The following is a 24,614-nucleotide window of genomic DNA, read 5'->3' as shown; positions in this document are numbered from 1 at the left end:
ACACATATTCAAAAATAGAAACTAACATTTTCAAAAAAGTGGAGATATCTATACCAGTTGCAACAACCAATTCAGTAATTCCACCATTTATATACACATCCACTCATTCATCAACAGTTCTATATAGTCAGTCATACATATACTCACTCATCATATGTAGTGAGACACCTATACATCCGTTAACACACCGACAGTCTTCCAAAAGTTGCTCACACACATACTCACACATGCAAATAAACTATTGAACATCCTTTTTTTGCATATACAGCTATACACACACTACCACCTTACTTCTAAAGAAACTTACACATACTTACTCTCTTAAAAAATCACATATAGAAACACATACTTATTAAAACAAGAATTCTTTCAATCTCTCACTCTCATATATACTCACTTATATACATCAATACTCACATATACTAGATTAAAACATATGTAGTTACTGATAAAGACACTAGTAAGACAGTAATTCACTTACTAACACATACACATACACACTCATTCACCCATACAGTCCGGCACATATGCTGTCTTCAAAACACATACAAACAGTGAGTCAGTCATTTATGCATCTATGTGCTAAGTAACACTCCCACCAAATCATACAGACACTTATACTGATACTAAAAAAAACATCTAATAACCCATATACACACATATGTAGCTACTCACCAACCCATGCAGCCACTTATACACAAAGTGAAACACTGATACATATATTTAAATATTTAAACATTACTCACTAATATATGTATTCACTAAGATACACTTAATAAGCCAGTTATTCAATATTTTTTTTTTTAAAACCATCCATTTAGACTTTTATTTAAACATTTATTCTCCCATCGACCTTTACATATACATATATAAAACATATTTATTTTTCAGAAAGACACACATTCACTGGATGGTGTCATCAGTGATGTCATGAGTGATGTCACTGACCATGTCATGAGTGATGTAATATGTGATGTCATCAGCAGTGCATTGCACGCGCAAGTTATAGTGAGTCCAACTAACTATAACGTGGGAATTTCAATGGTTTTATATCAGTAAAATTTCCAGCTAACTATAACTGGTGTGAAACCTATGGTTTTTTCAGTGAATTTAATAGGTTTTTTAAATGCTAATTCCTAACTATAACCGGTCTGAAACCTATGGTTTTTTCAGTGAATATATATATATCTATATATATATATATAGATATATATATATTCACACACTCCAGGTTCGTATTCTTTTAGAGAAAAACCAGAGTCGGAGCCCAATTGTAGAACGGTGTTGTCAGAGTTTATTTGACAGACAAAAACACCCAACGCGTTTCGAGATCAGCCGATCTCTTGCTCACGGGTGGAGCTTTTTGGTACCATCGTTCATTTAAAGAAACATGCAGTATTATTTTTGGTCATGTGATCATAGACATAGTAGAAACATTTTGTGTAAGCAAAGTGTGCCCCAAAATTAAACAGTTTCATGTGAATAACAAATTAATTAACCATTGTGGAACAGTATTTCAGCAATTAAAGTTACATTGCATGGCAGATAATTAATGCAGCGTAAATGATAAAGCACTGGCCCAAACAAAACTTCATAAATAGCCATGTGGTCTATAGATTATAAATATCCGCCGAGAGATTCCCTTGGCAGAAATGGTTGTTTGTGTCACAACCATATATTAGAGAACCAGTCTGTTAGATGACTATACAGCCCCAGTGGGCATATGCTGCAGAGTTCAGAAACCGCCATTTATCCAATCACGCCCAAGTGGGCAAAATTCACAATTGCGTCCACGCTCCTGCAAGGAAAGAAAAAAGCCCATTGCTACATGTAACACGTATTTCCATACAGATCACTTTTAAAATCAAGATTAAAATGTTGTATCAAACTTAAGTTACCCAAGGCATCAGCATTCTCAAAACCCAATTTTCGAACTCAATTCTCAGTTTTGGAGGTGAACTGCTAGTTCCTCCCCCAAGTTGTGCCCTATAGGTTGCATTGTGTTGTACATAATAATGTACTTAGATTCTAATTTCCTCAGCTCCAACCACCTGTTGCCACCCCTCACATTGCTATCAACGCTGTCAAGAACACAGAATTTCATCAAGTTTGGGTTTCTGTTGTGTTCCTCGGCAAAATGCCTGGCTACAGGATATTGCTGATTTGCATTCCCGATTGCTCTTTGGTGCTCCAAAATTCTGAGCTTCGCCTGCTTGGTGGTACACCCTATATATAATCTGTTGCAAGGACATTGCAGTGCATAGATGGCATATTCCGTAGTGCAACTAAGGTGTTTAGTGATTCTGTGTGGACACGGGTCTGTAGTTAATTGTATAGTCTTACAATTATTACTGTAATTACAGGCCTTGCACAACCATATATATTAGAGAACCAGTCTGTTAGATGACTATACAGCCCCAGTGGGCATATGCTGCAGAGTTCAGAAACCGCCATTTGTAGTGACTTCATCTAACAGACTGGTTCTCTAATATATGGTTGTGACACAAACAGCCATTTCTGCCAAGGGAATCTCTCGGCGGATATTTATAATCTATAGACCACATGGCTATTTATGAAGTTTTGTTTGGGCCAGTGCTTTATCATTTACGCTGCATTAATTATCTGCCATGCAATGTAACTTTAATTGCTTAAATACTGTTCCACAATGTTAATTAATTTGTTATTCACATGAAACTGTTTAATTTTGGGGCCCACTTTGCTTACACAAAATGTTTCTACTATGTCTATGATCACATAACCAAAAATAATACTGCATGTTTCTTTAAATGAACGATGGTACCAAAAAGCTCCACCCGTGAGCAAGAGATCGGCTGATCTCGAAACGCGTTGGGTGTTTTTGTCTGTCAAATAAACTCTGACAACACGGTTCTACAATTGGGCTCCGACTCTGGTTTTTCTCTAAAAGAATACGAATCTTGAGTGTGTGAATTATAGGGGCTGGCGAACCCCGTCGTGAGCCCGCCGTTCAAGAGGCTCGAGCACGCCATTCCATTGTGTGTCGAATATATATATATATATATATATATATATATATATATATATATATATATATATATATATATATTACCTGCTGGCGGTCGCCAGTAGGTAGTTATAATTAGGATTATTTTCAATAGGGAAATCACAACATTCTAGTGGGAATAACTTTGGCTCCGGTTGAGGTATCTGCCTCAAAATTTCCTCAAATTTGCCTCGCGGCGCTTCGGTCCTTCCCTGAAAGTTTGGGGTGGATTTGTCAAGCGGGGGCCGAGATAAAAGGGGGGTCCCAAAACGTGTTTTCCTCATGTTAATTTCCATAGGGCGGTCGACCTCACTTTTAGCCCGAACGGCTGAATGGATTTCCACCAAACTTGGCAAAATTGTAGGGACTGGTAGCCCGATGTGCCTTTGCTATGTCTCAAAATATCTGCTCCAGTGGATTTTGAGTAATTTAGGTTCTAAAAAATATATATATCTGTAAGCGCGCCCCGGTACGCGCACCGGGGCGCGAACCAGCGCGCTACGCGAGTTCGCGCGCGGAAAGCTGATTGGCTCTCGGGTGTCTGTAAACATTCCAAACAGTCCGGAGCGGCCCATCTTGTGCTCGATAGGATTGAGACACAAGAGGTGGCAAAAACAAAGGGGAAAATGACCATAAAGGGGCAGAGTAGACCCCCCCTGACCCCCTAGGTTTGATGTGGGGGCTATAAAAGGGCCCCGCGGGGCAAAACAAATGTTTTTTTTTATTTGCGCGGGGGGAGCGCCCGATATGTGGGAAAAAAGAATGATAGAGTTAGCCTTTGTTTATAATTTGGAGGTAGTTCTATATATATATATTTTGTTAATGTTTTTTTGAACATGTTGTACTTTTTTTGGCTTTTATGAACTATTTTATATTTTTTTTGTTATTTTTATGGGGAGAAACAAAAAACAGGGAATTGAAAACGGCTCAACTGGGGCAAAAAAAAATCAAGAAAAAATTATGGATTTTTGGGGCATTTGTGGTTGTCACCAGCACGGTTGATGTGCGTTATGCTTTGCTCACCATAGGTGATGGTCGTACCACAAAAAATACAAGTGATCTTGTATTGCCCAAACTTTGGTTGAATGTTTGGGACCATCTCCCTTGTCTCGGGTCCCGATGGAGTGGGTTGCTTCCGTTTGGAGGTGCTGGGTGGAGATTGGGGAGGGTTGCTGGCCAGTTCTCTCACCCATGCCGCAGCATAGTTGTTGGGATGCCTGCGCTGCATGTGCCGAATCATGGTGTTATTTCCAAATGAGTATTTTTTTATTAGGGTTACCCCTTGAAAGTTCCATCTTACAGATTAGGCAAGTCACCTTTGGCGCATTCACTTTCTTCTTGCCCTCTGGGATGGAAAAAAACTCCCATACAATGTGCTGCTTTGGCCTATATGGGGTATTGTCTTCTGGTAGGAATCTCCTACTCCCCTCCTCCTCCTCCTCCTCCTCCTCCTCCTCCTCCTCCTCCTCTTCTTCATCTCCACCACTGTGGTGTTGTGGTGGTCCTCTTGGTGGTGGTGGTGGTGCAGATGCTCCAGCTGCTGCTGCTACTGTAGCCATTTTAAAGTACAAAATATTATTCAGAGATCTCAAAACAGGTCTTTCTCAGTCAAAGGACAAAGTCAGAATAAGGAAAAAAGGTGGGGTCTTTCATCATTTGGAAAATAAACTGTCCAGAACCAATGAAAAGTGTTATTTTCAGGTCACATGACCCGGGCTTTCATCATTTGGAAACCAAAACTGTTTTGCACCAATAAAAAGTGTTATTTTCAGGTCACATGACCCGACGCGCTTACGCTACGTCCGGGGGCGCGTTGCGTAAGCGCGTCGGATGCTTACGTTGCGCGATCGTATTCGCTCGAGTGCTTCAATATAGGATTCATTATAAAAAATATTACATTTCATAGGTTTGAGGCCCTATAAATAGTTAGGAATTAGCATTTAAAAAACCTATGAAATTCACTGAAAAAACCATAGGTTTCACACCAGTTATAGTTAGGAATTAGCATTTAAAAAACCTTTGAAATTCACTGAAAAAACCATAGGTTTCACACCAGTTATAGTTAGGAATTAGCATTTAAAAAACCTTTGAAATTCACTGAAAAAACCATAGGTTTCACACCAGTTATAGTTAGGAATTAGCATTTAAAAAACCATAGGTGATATCATGAGTGATGTCACTGACCATGTCATGAGTGAAGTAATATGTGACGTCATCAGCAGTGCATTGCAGGCGCGCTTGTTATAGTGAGTCCAACTAACTATAACGTTGGGATTTGAATGGTTTTATGTCAGTAAAATTTCCAGCTAACTATAACTGGTGTGAAACCTATGGTTTTTTCATGGAATTTAATAGGTTTTTTAAATGCTAATTCCTATAACTGGTGTGAAACCTATGTTTTTTTCTCAGTATATATATATATATATATTCAATGAAAAAACCATAGGTTATAGACCATATATAGTTAGGAATTCGCATTTACAAAACCTTATTTTACTCGCACAAAACCATTGAAATTCCATATATAGTTAGTTGCACTAACTATATATCGCGCACCCGCAATCCACTGCTGATGATGTCACATATTACATCATTCATGACATGGTCAGTGACATCACTGATGACATCACTGATGACATCTCAAATGACATCATTCATGACATGGTCAGTGACATCACTGATGACATCACTGATAATATTTCAAATGACATCACTAGTAAAATCACTGATAACATCTCATTTGTCATTACTGATCACATCACTGATGATATCATTCATGTGATAATACGATCAACCTCTTCAGACTCTTATATAACCTTAGATACAATCAGTGTAAACAGACTCTCACAGACTGTCACTCATCCATGGAGTTACTCACACACCTAGTCAGTCATGCAAAGAATCAATCACACCTCCATTTCCTCAACTATACAGTTATACACACCTTACTTAATCAAACATATACTAACACATATTTACTCTCTTATACAATCCCTGATACAAGTTCACAATGATCCATACAGCCACTCACACATTCACTGGCTCTTATGCACAGTTATTTATATATGTCAACTCTCACATGTACTGTGCTTTACATATGTACTTACTTTGACATGTAGCACTGAGATATCCATTCACTCACCAATACACTCATGCACACAGTCAACCGCCCATACAGCTGTTTCCACATGCACTTTTGAAACCATACATCTAGTGAATCAACTGCTCACACATCTATGCACAGAGTCATACACCTCCCAGCCACCCACAAACACACACAGTCTCCCATACAAATACTTGGGCAACCAATCAATAACCCATATAGTTACTCATATAGCTACTTATCAACACATGCAACAGTTTACAGAACAACAGACATAATGATGCACAAATTAACACAGTTTAGTCACTAACCCATGCACTCAGTGAGACACATTTAATCACTCACTCATACAGTCAGTCATGCACCTACTAAATCCTTCATCCAGACACTTATACATCCACTCATTCTTCAATATGTAAAAGATATTTTAACTTTACAGAAACATACAGTCACTGGATGTTGTCATCAGTGATGTCATCAGTCATGTCATTTGAGATGTCATCAGTGATGTCATCAGTGATGTCACTGACCATGTCATGAATGATGTAATATGTGACATCATCAGCAGTGGATTGCGGGTGCGCGATATATAGTTAGTGCAACTAACTATATATGGAATTTCAATGGTTTTGTGCGAGTAAAATAAGGTTTTGTAAATGCGAATTCCTAACTATATATGGTCTATAACCTATGGTTTTTTCATTGAATTTCAATGGTTTTTTAAATGCAAATTTCTAACTATATATGGTCTATAACCTATGGTTTTTTCAGTGAATTTCATTGGTTTTTTAAAAGCTAACATCTGTAGCTGTAAAATGTATTATTCTTTAAATCCCAAAATATATATAGATATTTATTGATGATTTTTTTTAAATATTTTTTTCTTCGCTTCTAGTTCGCGAACCGGGAAGCTTTCCGTTAGCTCATCTTGATGCCGCGATCTAGTCCGCGAACCGGTCAACGTTACGTTAGCGGAACAGTGACGCGTCGCGGAAGCGCGACATATCACGGTATCGCGTAATGCGTCTAATGACGCGTCGCGTTAGCGCTCCCGGAAGTGCTCCGGACCGCGAACCAGAAGCGATCTGGGACGCAGCGCGCGCCGCGTAACGTAAGCGGAACAGGTCATGTGACTTGTTTATCAAACTTCTCATTGGTTCATTTCACTTTTGGTTTCCAAATGATGTATGACTAGGTCATGTGACCTAAAAATAACACTTTTCATTGGCTCAGAACTTTTGTTTTCCCCAAATCATGTAAACCCCTCCTTATTTCCTCACTCTGACTTTCATCTTGGTGAGAGAAAGACCATTTATCTGAAGATCCACAATGGCTTCCATTCTTGCTGCAGCTGGTGCACCCCCACCACCACCTCCACCTCCTCATAAGAAGAGAGGACCACCTAGTCAAATTATGACTAACAGAGAGGAGGAAGATGAGGAAGAAGAAGAAGAGGAGAGAGAGGAACAACAATTTGTTGATGAGTTGCCCCGGGTTTCTAAACGAAAATCCAGTTTCATCTGGCAGTTTTTCACCATCCCTCCTGGAACAAAGAAAGTGAATGCAAAATATGCCACCTGCCTCATCTGTGACTACAGATTGTCGAGAGGCACAGAAAAGAAGTACAGTATGGGGAACTATACAATGCATCGTCACATGAGCAGGTGGCATCCCTTGAACTACAGCCGGGCTGAGTTAAGGGATCTTGTAGACAATCCGACGGCAACTCCTGTGGCAAGATCTACATCTACATTGTCTTTGACGGGAAGAGAGGCACAAGAGACTGTGCCAAACATCCAACCTAACTTCCAGCACATAAAGTTATCTTGTGTTTACTGTGGTGATATGCTGTCATATGGCAACATGAGTGTCAACCTCATGAACATTGCATATGAAAATCATAAATGCCCTAATGCACCCAAAAAGTAATTTTCTTTTTTTTGCTCCAGTTGAGCCGTTTTGAAAGCCTGTTTTTTGTTGTCTTCCCTCCATAAAAAAAACAAAAAAAACATAAAACAGTTCTAAAAATACAAAAAAATCAAAAAATGTTCAAAAAATAAAAAAAATATATAAAACAACAAAAACAAAAAAAAACAGTTCTTTTCAGAACTACCTCCCCTTTCAAACAAAATTGCTAGAATGTTTATCACTCTGGCAAGCTCTATTTCTTTTGGTTCGCTTCAAGTTCGCTGACCGGTTCGCGAAATTTAAGCGAACTAAAAAAATATTTTTTTAAAAAAAAGAAGAGTTAGTATAAGGGAAGTAATCAGAGAATAATGTAAAAAGAAAGACAGCTAGAGAGAGTAAATGAGAGATAGTGTCAATGACATCATCAGCAGTGCATTGCGGGTAAAAAGAGTGGAAAACATTTACCTTATAATTCTTGTTACCTTTTTTAAATATTTTTTCATACTTTCAATCTGTAAAACAAAGAACAAACATTTCAAAAAATATTAAAACATGTATTTAAAAATTAGAAAAGACAAGGGAAAAGGTTCAAAAACAAACAGTTTTTCAACAACTTTGACATTTACAGAAGTCTCTGCTTCTCTACGTCCCCTACACAATCCTAAAGATATATATTCGAAAGAAACTGTATCTTGATGTTGCTGAACTGAGGCCTATTTTGGAACATGATGTTTTTCTTGCACTGCTAATGTCTCACAATAGTGATGCAATAGCAGCGCAAAAAAGATGTAAAGCCATAATAAAATTGTGTCTAACATTGTAAATGATTGTTTTATGATGCAAATAAGATGTGTGCTTTCAAGAGCTTTCTTTGAGGTGAGGCCTCTTTTTTTTATAAAAAAAAAACACTACCCAGAAGTACAGCACTCTAAGCATTAAAATTGATATTTACAGAACTCAGCTTACCCATATGTACCACACATTTCTAAATGTATATCATAAGGACAAAAAGCATAACATTAATTATACATGTTAAATGGTTTATTTTTGCTGTTCTCAGAATGTATCAAATTTCACTTAAATCAGTGACTTGAAGGTATTCATCATGTAACAGCGGGGAAAAAAAAACACAATCAAAATGACTGTGTTTAAAAAACCCATACAACCTAAGAAATCTGATTTCAAAACTTCTTAAAATTAACTTACTTTCAATGACGTCAAACGATCTCCTATAAACAGCATCCACTCTGTTGTGCTTTAAATATTTTCAGCCCACCACTTTCTGAAAGAAAACCTCCATCGATACGTGAAATATGTTACATAGAAAAAAAACTTCTCTCATTATATCACATGTTTCCACTAGGCCAAATCATGTTGCCGTGATTCGCAAGTCTTGTAATTCTTCCAATCAAATCCCGACATTTTCTATTTTCGCAACTTTCAAAAATAAAATATTTGAGATTATTTTCACAATCCTGGACTACTAATATCTTAGTCTTCTTTGTCACTCATGTTCTCCTTTTCCTATGACACTGATACTGCTTACTATGAAGCAGACTTACTTGCATCAGGTTTATATAGTTGGATTTTTAATCGAGACAGCATTGCAGACTTACATTCCCTCTACTTAAAATTTTGGTTTTAAAAACACCAGGTAAGAATTTTTAAGGTCAAACGGCAATTTTTTTTTGAAAGTTACAACAGAATCATTACAGAATGACCAGCCGTTTCCAGACTTTAAGTAAGCTGTATAATGTCCTGATGTTGTTGATGGACCATCGTGATAGATAATTGCTACAGTAACAAAAGTCCTCCCTGATATTGACAGCTGAGAAGCCACAAAATTATTTATTAAAGTTGACAATTTTGATCCATCAGGCCTACATCGTTGAATCATTAAAATGACATACTGGCCATATCTACGTATAAATAATGTTGACATCATATCACATTTACATTGGCTACACTCCATGTTGTGATCCGCTGCATTTACTAGCTTATTAAAGGACACTGATTTACTGTCTGGCAAAGTTAAATATATAAATCTTTCTGAGTCTACACTAGTAGTACTTGATACCATACAGTTCTCGCAGTCATGCTGCCATTGATAAGAAAGCCCAAACAGTTGATCTACATCTACACCCTCAACTTGCAATATATCAAGCATATACATTAAAAACTCCTGACAATCTTGCTGATTATTTTCAGAGAAGTCTGTTTGACCTGAACATTCATCTAAAAGATAACGAACTTCAGACACACTTTCTACTTTTGTTCGATCACTGCTACATTTCTCGAAAACAGAATTCAACAAACAGCATAAAATTTGTTCTGAATTCAACAGAATCTGTTCTTTTAAACTCTCTAGTGAAAAGAGAACATTAACCACTACATTTGCATAGCAGTTGACACCAGAACTGTTTTCAAATTGAAAACCAACAACATCTTCAACAGAATCCACTTTCTTTCTGCTAACAATTTTCGGTTCATTGACTTTTGGTCTTTTTGCAACAACCTCCCTACTATTAATGCTATTTCTACGTTTCCGGCATACCACACGTTTCTCAAACAAAGGATATTGAGGCAAATGTGGCGCATACTCTCTTCTTAACCTATTGTATTCCTTAACACAATCTAGATCTGCACAAATGTTTGTGACATCACAGTCAATCAAGTACAATCCCGATAAAGTTCTAACTCGTGACAATGCCACATATGCCATACCCTCCTTGAACACAGAACTGCCAATATTCACCAATGCACAGTCTACACTTAAACCTTGCGATTTATGGATTGTCACCGCATATGCCAAGCAAACAGGAAACTGTTTACGGCGAACATATAAATCTTTAACAAGCAAAAACCTAGCAGAACAACGACCAATTTGCTGTACTTCCTCAATGCCATCAAATTTAATTCTTAAAAATTCTATTCCATCTCTATTTCTGTATTTCTCAAAATCAACAACATTACCCATTGATCCATTTACCAGACCTCTTTCTACATGTAAATTCCGTCTCAAAATGATTCGGCAATTTAAACACACATTCAGAGTCTTTTCAAAACCCGCTGTCTTAGATATAGTCTTCTCTAATGAATCCAATTTTGATTTCAAATTATCTGACAAAATAATTGTTGATCCCATATGCTCTAATTTGTCGATAGCTTCCAGTTTCACAATGTCTTGCTTTTCTAAATTCAACATTTTGTTGTTGAAGATGGCACATTCTGCAAGAGTTGGCATGAGACATATCCCGGATTTCTTCTCAGTAATTTTCTGAAAAATATTCTCAGGCACAATCTCTTGTTTGGGATACAAATTTGACAGTAACCGTGCATTTAAAGCTTCTTTCCCATGCTCGGTCACTTTTCCAATTCTGATATCTTGTAGAATATTCTTGTAATCTTCATCCTTTGCCTGACGCATATTTTGATGCAGTTCTGCATAATTGAAGTTTAACCATATATTGACGTTGCCAATGCTCCCTAGGCACTTCCTGGTATCTTCATGCGTGAGTATTTTGAACACAGGTTGACCTTTTACTGGTGTCAGCTGTAGAAGATCTCCGAAAACAATAATGTGTTTCCCACCAAATAAGACATCATATTCAGTTTTAAGTACTTCTTGCATTCTCAAATGCACAAAGGCAAGCATGACATTGGAAACCATGCTTACTTCGTCAATGATAAGTAGTTTCATTTTCCTCAAAACTCTTGAAACTTCACAGCAAGCATCTCCAGATAACTTGTTGTATTCTAATTTGTTGTCATGCTCCACCGGCAGCATCAATAGACGATGCAAAGTAATACCTTTAATATTATGTGCTGCCAGTCCAGTAGGAGCGGTGACAACACAAGACAGCGATGACTCAGTCCTTTCCTGCAAATAACAAGAGATTGCTTTAATGAGGAAACTTTTTCCAGTTCCCGCTTCTCCACTCACGTACAGTCGGACAGGCTTCAACGACGTACACGAGCACTCTTTCTTCTCATGACTTAATCCGTGCTCAATTTCCTTGGTAACTTCATCATATATTTTCCTCTGCTCAACGTTGAGTTGTTTTTCCAAGTCTTGTAAGTTAACTGAATCCTCCTGAGCATGTGCCATGGCTCTTTCTACTTCATTCATAGCAGTGGCAGCTTCATTTTCGATAATAGGTCCTCCAAGTGGATCTTGACTCAATGAAACAGAACTCTGACTGTCCTGAGAACTGTCTCTGGCAATCTCGGCTGCAATCGTTGCTTCCTGCTCAATTTCCAAAGTTAGCATTTCTTGATATTTAGAAAAAGCAGGACATTCTATGGACTCCTTGGCTGCATTGAAAGAGTCTTCGTAACAGAGGAAATCTCCAAGCAGTTCCTCTTCTGCACGCCAAGGCTTGAAAAGTTGCAAAAGTGCTAAATAGAAAAACTCCTTTTTTTCTGGAGATTCGCCACTTAATTTTCGATGGTTTACTAATTGGCATTTTCTTTGCTTGACCAGGCATCCCTCACTTCCAATTACAGCATACACTCCTTTCTCAATATCTTCTTTGATGTTCCTCTTGAATATATAATTTTGGAGAACCTCATATAGACAAACATTCTCAAGGTGACTGCTTCGATTTGGATAATATGTATCCAACATGTTGGTCTTCAAAATGTCGGTACTGTTTGGTTCCTTTTCTGCCAAATACTCAATTTCCCGAACAGGTTTTAGAACTCGATTTCGCGTTGCAGCAAGACCAAGACTCGCCCAAACGAGACTCCTGGATTTGGCATAGAGACTTGCTGAAGACAATCGATCAGAACATTCGTAAGCTCCGATTTCTCGATGCGACAACATCTTCAGACTGAAACTGTACAACTTCTTGCTGAGGCTCTTTTCATGGGAAATGTCCTCCCACATATCCTTCAGTTCGGTCTTTTCTTTTTTGGTGATGTAAGATGTCACATACCGAGCCACAGCCATACAGTTGTCAGCCACAAACTGTATATCCATGTTGGCATTCCACATGGACAAAATCACTGGGTTGTAGTCATTGATGTACTTGGACTCTTCGTTCCTTTTCAAATTGTATGTATTCTTGGGTGATTTCCTCGTCACATTATGTCGCAGCGAAGACATCAAACTGTTCACTCTTCCTTTAGAAATCACCGGTCGTGGAAAGTTGAAACGACATTTGGTGTAGAACTTGTCCTTGTTTCTGAATTTACGACGACAGTACTTTCCACAACGATGGCTTTGGAAACGTAGAACTTGTTCTCTTAGACTTTTCTTCTCCGTTGCGTTTGGAACAGCACACGTAGAATACTGTTCGATGAAATTCATCACTAAGTCATCCGGATCTGTTCCAAATTTAGGTGCATCCTTGATCCACAGCAACATATGTATATGAGGGGCACCTCTTGCTTGATACTCCTTTCTCCAGAAGAAATCCAACACCTCTCCAAGAGGTGGATTCTTTTTATTTGTGATGAAAGACATCATTGCTTCAAATCTATGATTGAAGTACCTGCATACATTCACAGGATCCAAAGAACACAGTTCTCCAGGTGTCTTGAATTCAATGTTTTCAATATTTCCATTTGCCTCTCGTAGAAATTCAAGTAAGTCTTCCCAGCCATACTCGGCACAGCTCAGAGTGAGGAACCATGTCGGAGTTCCTAAGTTCCTCAGCATACATTTTAAATCACCATGACGACGGTACCAGTACTCATTAGTACCACGCTGACACGCCATGAGATTAATTAAGTGAGAATCCAAAATACTGTCTTGGACATTGACTTTATGCATAAAGTCACTTGCCGAGATGTTTCGCATCTGTATACCACTTTTTAAGATGTGGTTCACTGCATATGAAAGTCCAGAGAGATCGCTTTCAAACAGGAGATGAAACAAATAGGGAATGCATTGCCGAAACCTAGAATCTTCTGCATACAATCGTAAAGTCCGGTATTCAGACGCAGGAATTTCACGAGGTCGCTCATCATATCTTCCTCCTTGACCTGTGGGAAATAGCTGTGGGAAACACCGAGCTTCCAAACTTTCCTCCCAAACACTAATGGGACTCCCTTTGGCTTGTTTCATTTGAAACAACTCAATAGCATTCCCCATGACTTCCTTGGAATGCAAAGGATGAACACTATAATGTTCATATATTTCTTCACTTTTAGAGGCCTCTACTTTCTCAATTTGGCCAGCACACAAATCGCTATCCTCTTCATCACTTACTTCCTCTTCTGCAACATATACATTCTTATAGTACTTATTATTTTTCTTCAAATACACTGTTGCCTTTTTGACTTTCCTAACATCCACTAAATCTTGCCATATTTTCTTATTCTTTGTCGGAACCCCATTAACCAAGATAACCAGAGGTTCCTCTTCCACTTTTTCTATTCCAATTGTGTTAATGTTTTTCTTCAAATCTAGAGGCAAATAAACAACTCTTCCCTTTAATCCTCTCTGTAAATCTGCTGGAGGCAACTTCCCTGTCTTTGGCTCCATTCTTACAATAGCCTGAAAGGGATGGATACTTTGAATCAAAATAGATTCATAAGTATTTAAATCCTTCAATTCAGAAGGAATCTCAACCAATTCCAGATTATTATGAACTGCCCTAGCAGGCATCTGGTTTTGGTTTAATTTATTACAACAATAAGTACACACACGTTGATCCGATCCCAAATCAAAATAATTTTCTACCATCAAGTATGTGGCAAAATCCTTCCATTCACTATTATTTACCCTTTCACTTTTTGCATATAAATCCACTACCTTAGTCTGATTCTTATAATAAGTGCGTCGACAACATACACAAGTGAAATTAGGCCTCTCACTTGATTTCATCTGAAACGTGGCAATTTCCTTCTGAAAATTATCTGTACTGGAAACCTGTACATTATCTTCCACATTACCCTCTACTTCAGGGTCAATTAGAACATTCTCATCTTTACTACCAAAGTAACAAAACTCAATTTCTTCACAAAGATTCTTCACATCTATTTCAGAACCATGCAAAAGAGCAGCACATAACTGTTTAAGCATAATTGCTGGACTCTTAGCATAATACAACATTCTCACTAATTTTCTCACTTTATTATGATGCACTGCTAGCATCCTGAAATGATGAAAAACACTCTGGCATACTCTCCTGGAAAGACAAGCCAGTGAATGACCACGCAAACCTGTCATTTGTCTCACTCTGCAAGGATCTAAATCTTGCAACAACTTCATTTTCTGCTTCAAACTTTTCTTATTAAATGTCCGTATAAAATCACAAAGCAAATTGATGGAAACCTGTCGCACACTGCAAATAGAACTACACTTCCAAATGTACACAGGACCCTTAGGACGTCTTCCTAAAACCTCATCATTTAGCGCCTCTTCTGTCTCTGTTGTCACAAGTTGTTCTTTTTCAACTGGACAACCATCCTTCACTTCATAAGCTCGACCACTGATGTCAACTGCATGCACCAAATCATTATCCTGAAAATAAGTCTCCTCATTAAAAAATGCCTCAGAACTTGAACTATGCATCCATTCTCCAGAAAAAACTTCACAAAAGTTAGTACGATTTACTACTCTCTTCCATCTACTTTTTGTTTTGAAATCAGAAATTACCTTGCTTAGTTTCCTAATTCTATTGATTACCAAAATAAACAACTTTCGCTTGATTTCAAAAGCATGATCAATAATTTTCTCTACATCTTTCTTCTTCCTATAAAATGCCGCTTTCTGTTGGCCTTTCTTTTTAATATTTTTCAATAAATTAACTAATATCCTATTACGGAACATTCGTTGTCGAATGTCCCTAAACTGTTGTTTCCTTCTACTATCATGCACAGAGTTATCTCTTCCTCTACCAGTAACATTTGTGATGTGTCTCTCCTTTCCATTTAAATTACTTTTCTTTTTGTGAACAGACACATTTTTTTGAGCAAAATTTTTTTTACTACAAATATTTCTTAAGAATGATTTCGTGCTCTTACCCGGACCTTTCTTGGTGTTTTGACAAGTATTTGGGGAAGAGGACTGCTGCAATAAAACATCATCCTGCTGTCTTTGACGTTTTCTAGCCTTTCGTATTCGACTTCTGGAAGGCATTTTCCAAACTATGAAAGAATCTGCAGTTGAATCTGTGAAAAAATATAATATAAAATGTTATTAACCACTATTACCAAACAGTAAATAAATAACAGTCATCTAAAACTTAATGCCGTACTAATTATTTAACATAGCAAATATTTTCCACCAGCACTGCATCACAAAAATGACACTCAATGGTACAAAACAGGCATACAACACTCATAAATCACTCCCTAATATTTTAAATCATTAAAGGATGACGATAAGATGTAGCCTATCTAAAGGTTTGTTTAGGCCCAGATCTTTGGACTGGGGTGAATGTGTGTCATTGATCCACATTCATTCCATCACCTGTTTTGTTTATTTGAGGTGAGGCCAACACATGGTTGCAGATAAGATTATCACTGAAAAAAACCAAGGTCAAAAAACATGTGAAGGCCTACCAATGAAGTAAATCATTAAATGAAAACCAATACATTTCTGGAAATATGCACTACTAGTGCTTCATAAGATGTTTTGGGTCATATTTATAAGGCATTTGAGTGTCTAGTATGCTATTTTACGTTGTTCATGGTGCAAATTTATTGTAAATACGCTCCCACCTGCGGTTGGCAAATTTAGATTTTGATTATGGGAGTTAGATAGGCATGTTAATAATTTCCCAAAAATGGTGTATAACCCCAAACAACCTTTGAAGCAAATGCTCTTAGCCATGTTATCCACCTCCCATTGGATAACATGGCTAAGAAGTGCTTGCAAATGTGATAATAAAAGGCCTGCAATGCATGAATATCGCAGAAAAATCAGCGATATTCATGCATTTTCCAACAAATGCTCTTAGCCATGTTATCCACTTCCTATTAAATAACATGGCTAAGAACTGCTCAGGGCCCCATGAGGAACGCTTTCCATTTAAAAAGGGAAAAATAACATCAAAGACACTAAAATGCCTTCTAAATATGAACCCAAACAACCTATGAAGCAATGTGAAAAAAACGGCCGCAATGCATGAATATAGCAGAAAAATCAGCGATATTCATGCATTTTCCAGCAAATGCTCTTAGCCATGTTATCCACTTCCTATTAAATAACATGGCTAAGAACTGCTCAGGGCCCCATGAGGAACGCTTTCCATTTAAAAAGGGAAAAATAACATCAAAGACACTAAAATGCCTTCTAAATATGAACCCAAACAACCTATGAAGCAATGTGAAAAAAACGGCCGCAATGCATGAATATAGCAGAAAAATCAGCGATATTCATGCATTTTCCAGCAAATGCTCTTAGCCATGTTATCCACTTCCTATTAAATAACATGGCTAAGAACTGCTCAGGGCCCCATGAGGAACGCTTTCCATTTAAAAAGGGAAAAATAACATCAAAGACACTAAAATGCCTTCTAAATATGAACCCAAACAACCTATGAAGCAATGTGAAAAAAAACGGCCACAATGCATGAATATAGCAGAAAAATCAGCGATATTCATGCATTTTCCAGCAAATGCTCTTAGCCATGTTATCCACTTCCTATTAAATAACATGGCTAAGAACTGCTCAGGGCCCCATGAGGAACGCTTTCCATTTAAAAAGGGAAAAATAACTTCAAAGACACTAAAATGCCTTCTAAATATGACCCCAAACAACCTATGAAGCTCTAACAGTACATATCCTGAAATTTAATTCATTTCAAAATTCGTTTTTAAACACAGCATATAAATCAATTGTATACCTGCATTCATGAAGAAATAACTAAAAATGTCCTTGAGACACATGAAAGTGTTTTCTGGAATGCCCTAGCACCATTTTTGGGACACTATTAACATGGCTAGGTAACTCCCATAATCAAAATCTAAATTTGCCAAGCACAAGTGGGACCGTATTTACAAGACACTTGCCCCATGAGGAACACTTTACATTTTAAAAGGCGAACACAACATCTTAGACACTCAAATACCTTATAAATATGGCCCAAAACAACCTATGAAGCTCTAGCAGTACATATCCAGAAATGTAATTGATTTCTTAAATCGTTTTTAAAAGCAACATATCTGTTTCAGCTTACATAACAGACCATGAAATGGCCTCCATGTATTACAATATCTTGTGTTACTGCATGCCAGAATGTTACACCAAATATGCAATTATAATTTCTCTATGAAACTAATTCTATTAGTATATCACTAGAGACAAAACCACATTTTAAAAACACAGCTTTCTTCATCATTTTCTCCTTAAATCATACTATTCTCTATCTAAATTAAATAAATCTTTTCTCACCTTAGCAAATATTTTTTGAGTTTTGAAAACAGTCTCAGAAATACACCAAATTGTCTTCAGCAGAAGAAAAAGGATGCACTCCAAAGGCTGCAGCTATTGAAAGCACAGAAATACAGATATTCTTTTCACATATCTCTCATATTAGCCAATCATACCTCTTCCCTCACTTTTTTCAAATCAAAACCCTTCCCCCCTCTGCCCTGTCTGCCTTGTTTCCATAGCAACCACCTCCTGGAAGACCTCTCATGTTTGCAAATTCACACAACAATGTTTCAATTGAACTCAGAACTCTCAGTGCACCTGCGTATCCAGTGCAATCTTTCATTAATTGTTTCTTCCTTGACCATTCAAATTACATTTTTCAAAGAACACATCCATGCACCCTAACTTTCTGTTTTCAGAAATGGAAATGCACCAATCACTGCTAATGAATCATTAGCATAGTAAAACCACAGTTTTTTTTCTTTAGAAACTCCTACTGTTTCAACTGCCCTTTCATTACCACACTTCATCTGACTGCAGAACAACCTTCTTCCACCATGTTTAACGTCTGGATTGTTGGACATAGTTACATCCACTGGGCTCAAAGGTATGCTGAGAGCAGAAATTTACACAACCTCAATTTACAAGATGTGGAAATTAACTGGTTGGGCCAAAGAGGATTAAAATGTCACCAATTGATTCCATTGGTGAAAACCTTTATGCATTTGCCAAAACCTGACCTGTTAATAGTGCACTGTGGAGGTAATGATTTGGGCACTTTGACAGGGGTAGGTCTGGAAATGCTTTTAAAGGACACCTTGGAGCAATTAATGGCACTTTTTCCTCAAACTGCCTTGGTATATTCCAATATATGCCAAAGACAGAAATGGAGGTGGTCCAACCAATTTTGTCCACAAATTGAGAAAGCGAGGAAGCATGTAAACAAATCTGTTTCAGCTTACATGAGAGACCATGGAATGGGCTCTCTGTACAACAATAACTTGCGTTACTACATGCAAGATATCTACAGAGGAGATGGAGTTCACTTCTCAGATGAGGGCAACAGAATTTTCATTCTGAATTTAAGACTGTGCATTGGTACCTACTTATAAGTACCTAAATGTACCATAAACCCAAAAGCTCTTCTCAGAGCTACCCTACATCTGATCACTCACAATTATTATTTTTCTCTAACTTTTTTCACTAATTTTCCACAAAATTCGCTCCCCGGAGCGCTACCCGGTTCGCTAACCGACAGCTAACCTTGCGGAATTTTTTTTAAAAAAGTTTTTTTTTCCGCACATATAAGCCTCCTCAGCCACGCTCAGAAAACCTAGGGGGTCAAGATAAGTCTACCATGACCCCTTCTACCCATTCTAAACATTATTTGCCCTCCATCTTGTATCTTAATGCGAACGAAACACAAAATGGTGGACTCCCGTGACGCTTAAGGTTCGCTAACCGGGCAGCTTCCCGGAAAGCGGTCCTAAAAAAATGCGGGAAAGTAATTTACAGAAAAACGACTAGAGACACTCTCACCAAATATAGATTAGCTCATACTACATAACAATCCCTTCCATTCTCACAAATTTCATTGAAATTCCATTTAGCCATTTAGCCTGTAGACCTCTCCAAGTACCGTGAGGTAAATTACTTCACAAAACACATCTGAATTGTTGGAATTGACAACCAATGAAAATGTTACTTTCATTTTCTACTTTTATTACCTGACATTTGATTGGTTATATACCTGTATATATATAAAGGGAGAGAAGGAAACACAGCCATTTTGACTACTACTTCTTGTTGTACCTCCTATTTCAAAAGCTTCAAAAAACTTCAACTTCTTTGTGAAGGTAAGTTATAATTTAATATATTGTGCACTATGACTTAATATAGTAGACTTTTTCTGCTAGATATACACTATCCCTCTGTAGTACTAATGTATTTAGATAGACTTCTCTGTTATAGTTATCAATGGAGTAAGGCTTGTCTTGGTTAAATCACATACACTTTTTTATAGTCCTATTTCCACTCTCATACTATACACTACCAAAAGATAAATTCACTGATAAAAACTGCCTATCTAAAATTAATCCCAACAGTGCCCTATCTCTACTAATATATATTTTCTTATTCAAAATTTCAGGCAAAATGGAAGGCGAACAACAAGTTTCATTTTCGATTGAACTGAAGGAGAGCAGCCAAGACAAACTTGATGACTTTATGGATGACAGTAGAGACCACGAACTTCTACAATGTGTTGAAGCAGTAGACAACTTGCTTCAAAATGAAAAACAATTACACCCTATAATAAATTATGACATTTCTGACAATGAAATGTTAGAAAATTTAATAAAGTATGAAACACAATCATAATAAAAAAAAAAAATAAACAAAGAAAACAAAAAAAAACAAGAAAAACAACAAACAATTAACATACAGTATTAGAAAAGTCTTTCATTCTTTTATCCATAAAGTTCGCTGCCCAGAAAGCTATCCGGTTCGCGAACTTGGCGCTTACCACGCAAAAAAAAAATTTTTTTTTTGGACCCTCCTAGGCCCTTTTAAAACCTCCACATAAAACCTAGGGGGTCAACGAGGATCTACTATGCCCCCTTATGGTAATTTCCCCCTTTGTTTTGGCCTCCTCTTGTCTCTCGATCCTACCGAGAGACAAGATGGCGGCCGCTCCGGACTGTTTAGAATGTTGACAGACACCGGAGGGCCAATCAGCTTCTCATCGCAAAGTTCCGTTACGCGAAAGGTTCGCTAACCGGATAGCTGCCCGGAGCGCTGTTACAGATATATATCTTGATTTAAACGTTAATTTCTCAAAATCCACTGAAGCACATATATTGAGACCTAGCAAAGGCACATCGGGCTAACAGTCCCTACAATTTTGCCAAGTTTCGTGAAAATCCATTCAGCCGTTCGGGCTAAAAGTGAGTCCAACCGCCCTATGGAAAATAACATGGGAAAAACGCGTTTTGGGACCCCCCTTTTTTCTCGGCCCCCCCTTGACGAACCCCCCCCAAATTTCCGGGAGCTGCTCAGAAACAAAATGTGCCATTTTCCTGAAAATTTCAGCCAATTCCGTCCACAAACGCCAAAGTTATTAGGCATAGAATTTTCAAAAGTCCCATAGAGAAAAAATCCTAACTATATATACCTACTGGCGACCGCCAGTAGGTAATATATATATATATATATATATATATATATATATATATATATATATATATATATATATATATATATATATATATATATAATTCCTTTATTTGGCATATAAAAATACTGTAAAAGTAACAATTTATCCATAGGTTACAGTACAAACTCCATTTTTTAAAAAGGAACAGTACAACAATTTATAATCTACATAGTACAGATTAAATATACCTAGCTTAAAAATAAACATTGCATGTAACGTGTCTCTCACGAACCAACCCCATCTGCAGGTCTAGTTCACGCAACCCCTTGTGGCCCTTAATCTGAAAGCAGTCCTCAAAACGTTTGTGATACAGAAGAGTGTAAAGGCATCTGTGGCCAATTTAAAAAATAAAAGTGCCATCCGTGCTTGTTTAAATCTGACTTTTTTCAAGATGCCTCTCAGAAAGACTCTTCTTGGATAAGAATAAAATGGGCAAAATAAAACAAAGTGAAGGGTGTCCTGTGGAGACCTATCGTCGCATCTACAGGGCCCCTTCAACTCTGGATGCAGTGTGAACCCTGACGGTTCTGCAAAAATGTGGTGCAAAAGGTTTACCCTGAACCGAGTCATTAAAAATCTGTCATGGGCACTACTTATACAAGACAGGTATGGTTCAATGCCCTCTGTGGATCTGGCAACTAAGTGTTCTCTCACTGACGGTTTAAGTAACTCTCTGTCTTCCCGGTGCAGCGTTACATACTTAAAGAACCAGTCCTTGACCAGTGCCCTATCCAGTGTACTTATTTCCGAGGGGGTTAGTAACTAAATCTGCACAACCAACTTTCACAAGGGACTCCTTCACATATTTTGGCCAGGGAATTTTGAGGCCATGGTCCAGGGAGAAACAATCTTTACCCAGCAAACTAGGGGGTTAACAGTCCACCAATCCATAATGTAACGGGCACCCAGTTCCTCGTGTACAATGTGGGCTGGCGTGCTCTGAGGGACTTTTATTAGGCCAATCAAAAGGCTACAATGGCAGCGTTGTGATTGGTTGGGAAGCCAACCCCATGTGCGTCTATGCGGAGGCCATTTCCTCTATGTAGGCTGCATGCAGCCTATGTAGAGAAAATGCAGAGTGTGCATGACGTGTTTAGTTGGCCTTGTGGCCGACCAAACAGTCAGCACCACAACAGTGGGCTAGCCACTCCTCTCCTGCCTGGAGCAGGACCGCCTGCCCCAACCAAACCCTGCCTTCTGCTTTCTCGTAGTGCGAGAAGCAGTAACATAAAATGCTATTAAAATATCTTTTTATGTTTCTGCTTCACACACTGCAAAAAAGAAGTGGGGCGACGCTCCTCCGCCCACATGGATGAGCCGCCCCTGTCTGCGAGCAAGGTTGTTAACAAATAACACAAACCTATATTTAACCTCTAGAATAGGACTGAGAGGCAAACTGGTTTGAAATGAGTTTCCTCTCAGACAACATAAAGTACATTTTCCTAAATATATTTTTTTAACTAAAATTTCAAAAAACTTCTTCCACAAAAGAACAAGATGTTTGAAACAAGTAAAAAATAACTTTGAATAATCTATCTGCCATTTTCCATGCCGGAGTTAAGGTGTTTTTTTTTATATCCAGCGCCTAGAGACACTTACAGGTGAGCAGTCGCGATTAACAAACCCCTGATTGGTTGATTCATGGAAAACATTGAAACAGTTTTTCTGACTTCTGTCACTGTAAAGGCAAACTATTACAAATATTTAGTGTGATACCTTTTTTATTTGGTAACCACCATGTCATGTGGCCTTCCAAAGTACACTGCATTGGGGATTTATTACCATAAAAAATTTGCTTTTCATCATGGCAAAGGCAAGTCTGCTTCTCATGTGCCACAGCAGTGCTTTTATACTTCAGCCCAGCCAGAGCAGAGTGGTACTACTGGCAGCCATATATTTTTGGCATATATTCGACCTAAACATTTAGTGCCTGCAGCCTGTTTCCTCGATCACATGATTAGGTGTAGTTGGCCTCTGTGTATTTCACTCAGACAGTATCACAATACAGGGTCTGGGTGTTGGCAGAATGGGCTATCTTGGCTTTATGAGGTGAAGGGTGGAGCAGTCACCTACCACACTTGCACTTCAATGATACTGTCCCAGCTCACACACTAAGCACTTCATACTAGCCTACAGTGTCCCCAGACGGACTGGGACCAGGCAAGGAAGGCATCAAATTCCAGACACACCTGTAGGGGAACACTTCAGAAGTTACTGCCAATCCAAAGGCGGCACAAGGTCTAAAAATGGGAACCTCCGACCCTCTCTTCATTGCACTCCTGGACCTGTGGATACTACAGAGAAAGACTGGCCTGTACACAAGACTACTACCCTGCTGGTTAAGGCCTGCCCTGCTTCCTTAGAAGGAAGACTGGATCTACACCCTTCATACTAGGCTGAATGTGGCTCCAATGGTCAGCTGACTCACCTCCAGTTCTGAGCTTCGGGAAGACAACAAGCTCCAGAGGCCTCTCTGCATCTGCCCAGCTGACCTGCTGCAATTGGATGACCTGCACATGGACCTGCCTGAGTCCTGTTGGCCTCAGATGGAGTGAGTTCCTGAACCCCCCAAGAGGTGCCTTCCAGATCCTGGTCCCATGGTGTGGCATGAGTTGAGCTCATTCTTAAAGAAAAGGATTCATTCTGAAGTTTTCAGTACTTTTTGACCACGAATGGGCCCACTGGCGTCAAGACCTTGCTGCCAGTGCCAATCGTCAACATGAAGCTCCTGTTAACTGACTCTTTCTGCTACGGCAACCGTCTTTGTCGACCAGCAACACCAGATCTGCACTTCCCGCACAGCATCTCCAGCCCACAGTGGCCACCAATGTAAATCTCTGGCAAAAACTGTCCGCGATGCCGGTCAGGATCTTCGTGCTACAGCATGAGACTGCCAGCAATGCCTAGCCTGCTTTCCACGTTACAGTGACGACTATCTATAAGGCTCTTCCTGCTACGTGCGGCCTCCTCCACCACAAATGGAACTACTTGCGCTGGAGTAAAGAATGTAATGTTTTCAATTGGACTGATGGTGTTC

At 38.5% G+C, this 24,614-nt stretch overlaps 1 protein-coding gene across 1 annotated transcript in view; it reads right to left on the bottom strand.

Moving 5' to 3' along the window:
• Window positions 1–24,614, bottom strand: part of IL17REL (interleukin 17 receptor E like) — a 687,219-nt gene that overhangs the window by 414,991 nt on the left and 247,614 nt on the right. The gene's annotated exons all lie outside the window — the stretch shown is intronic.

This window comes from Lissotriton vulgaris, chromosome 1_1 (genome assembly GCF_964263255.1).
Source record: "Lissotriton vulgaris chromosome 1_1, aLisVul1.2, whole genome shotgun sequence".
In the NCBI taxonomy this organism is placed as follows: Eukaryota; Metazoa; Chordata; class Amphibia; order Caudata; family Salamandridae; genus Lissotriton; species Lissotriton vulgaris.
Note: the sequence above shows the minus strand (reverse complement) of the source record. Positions and strands in the feature narration are given on the sequence as shown.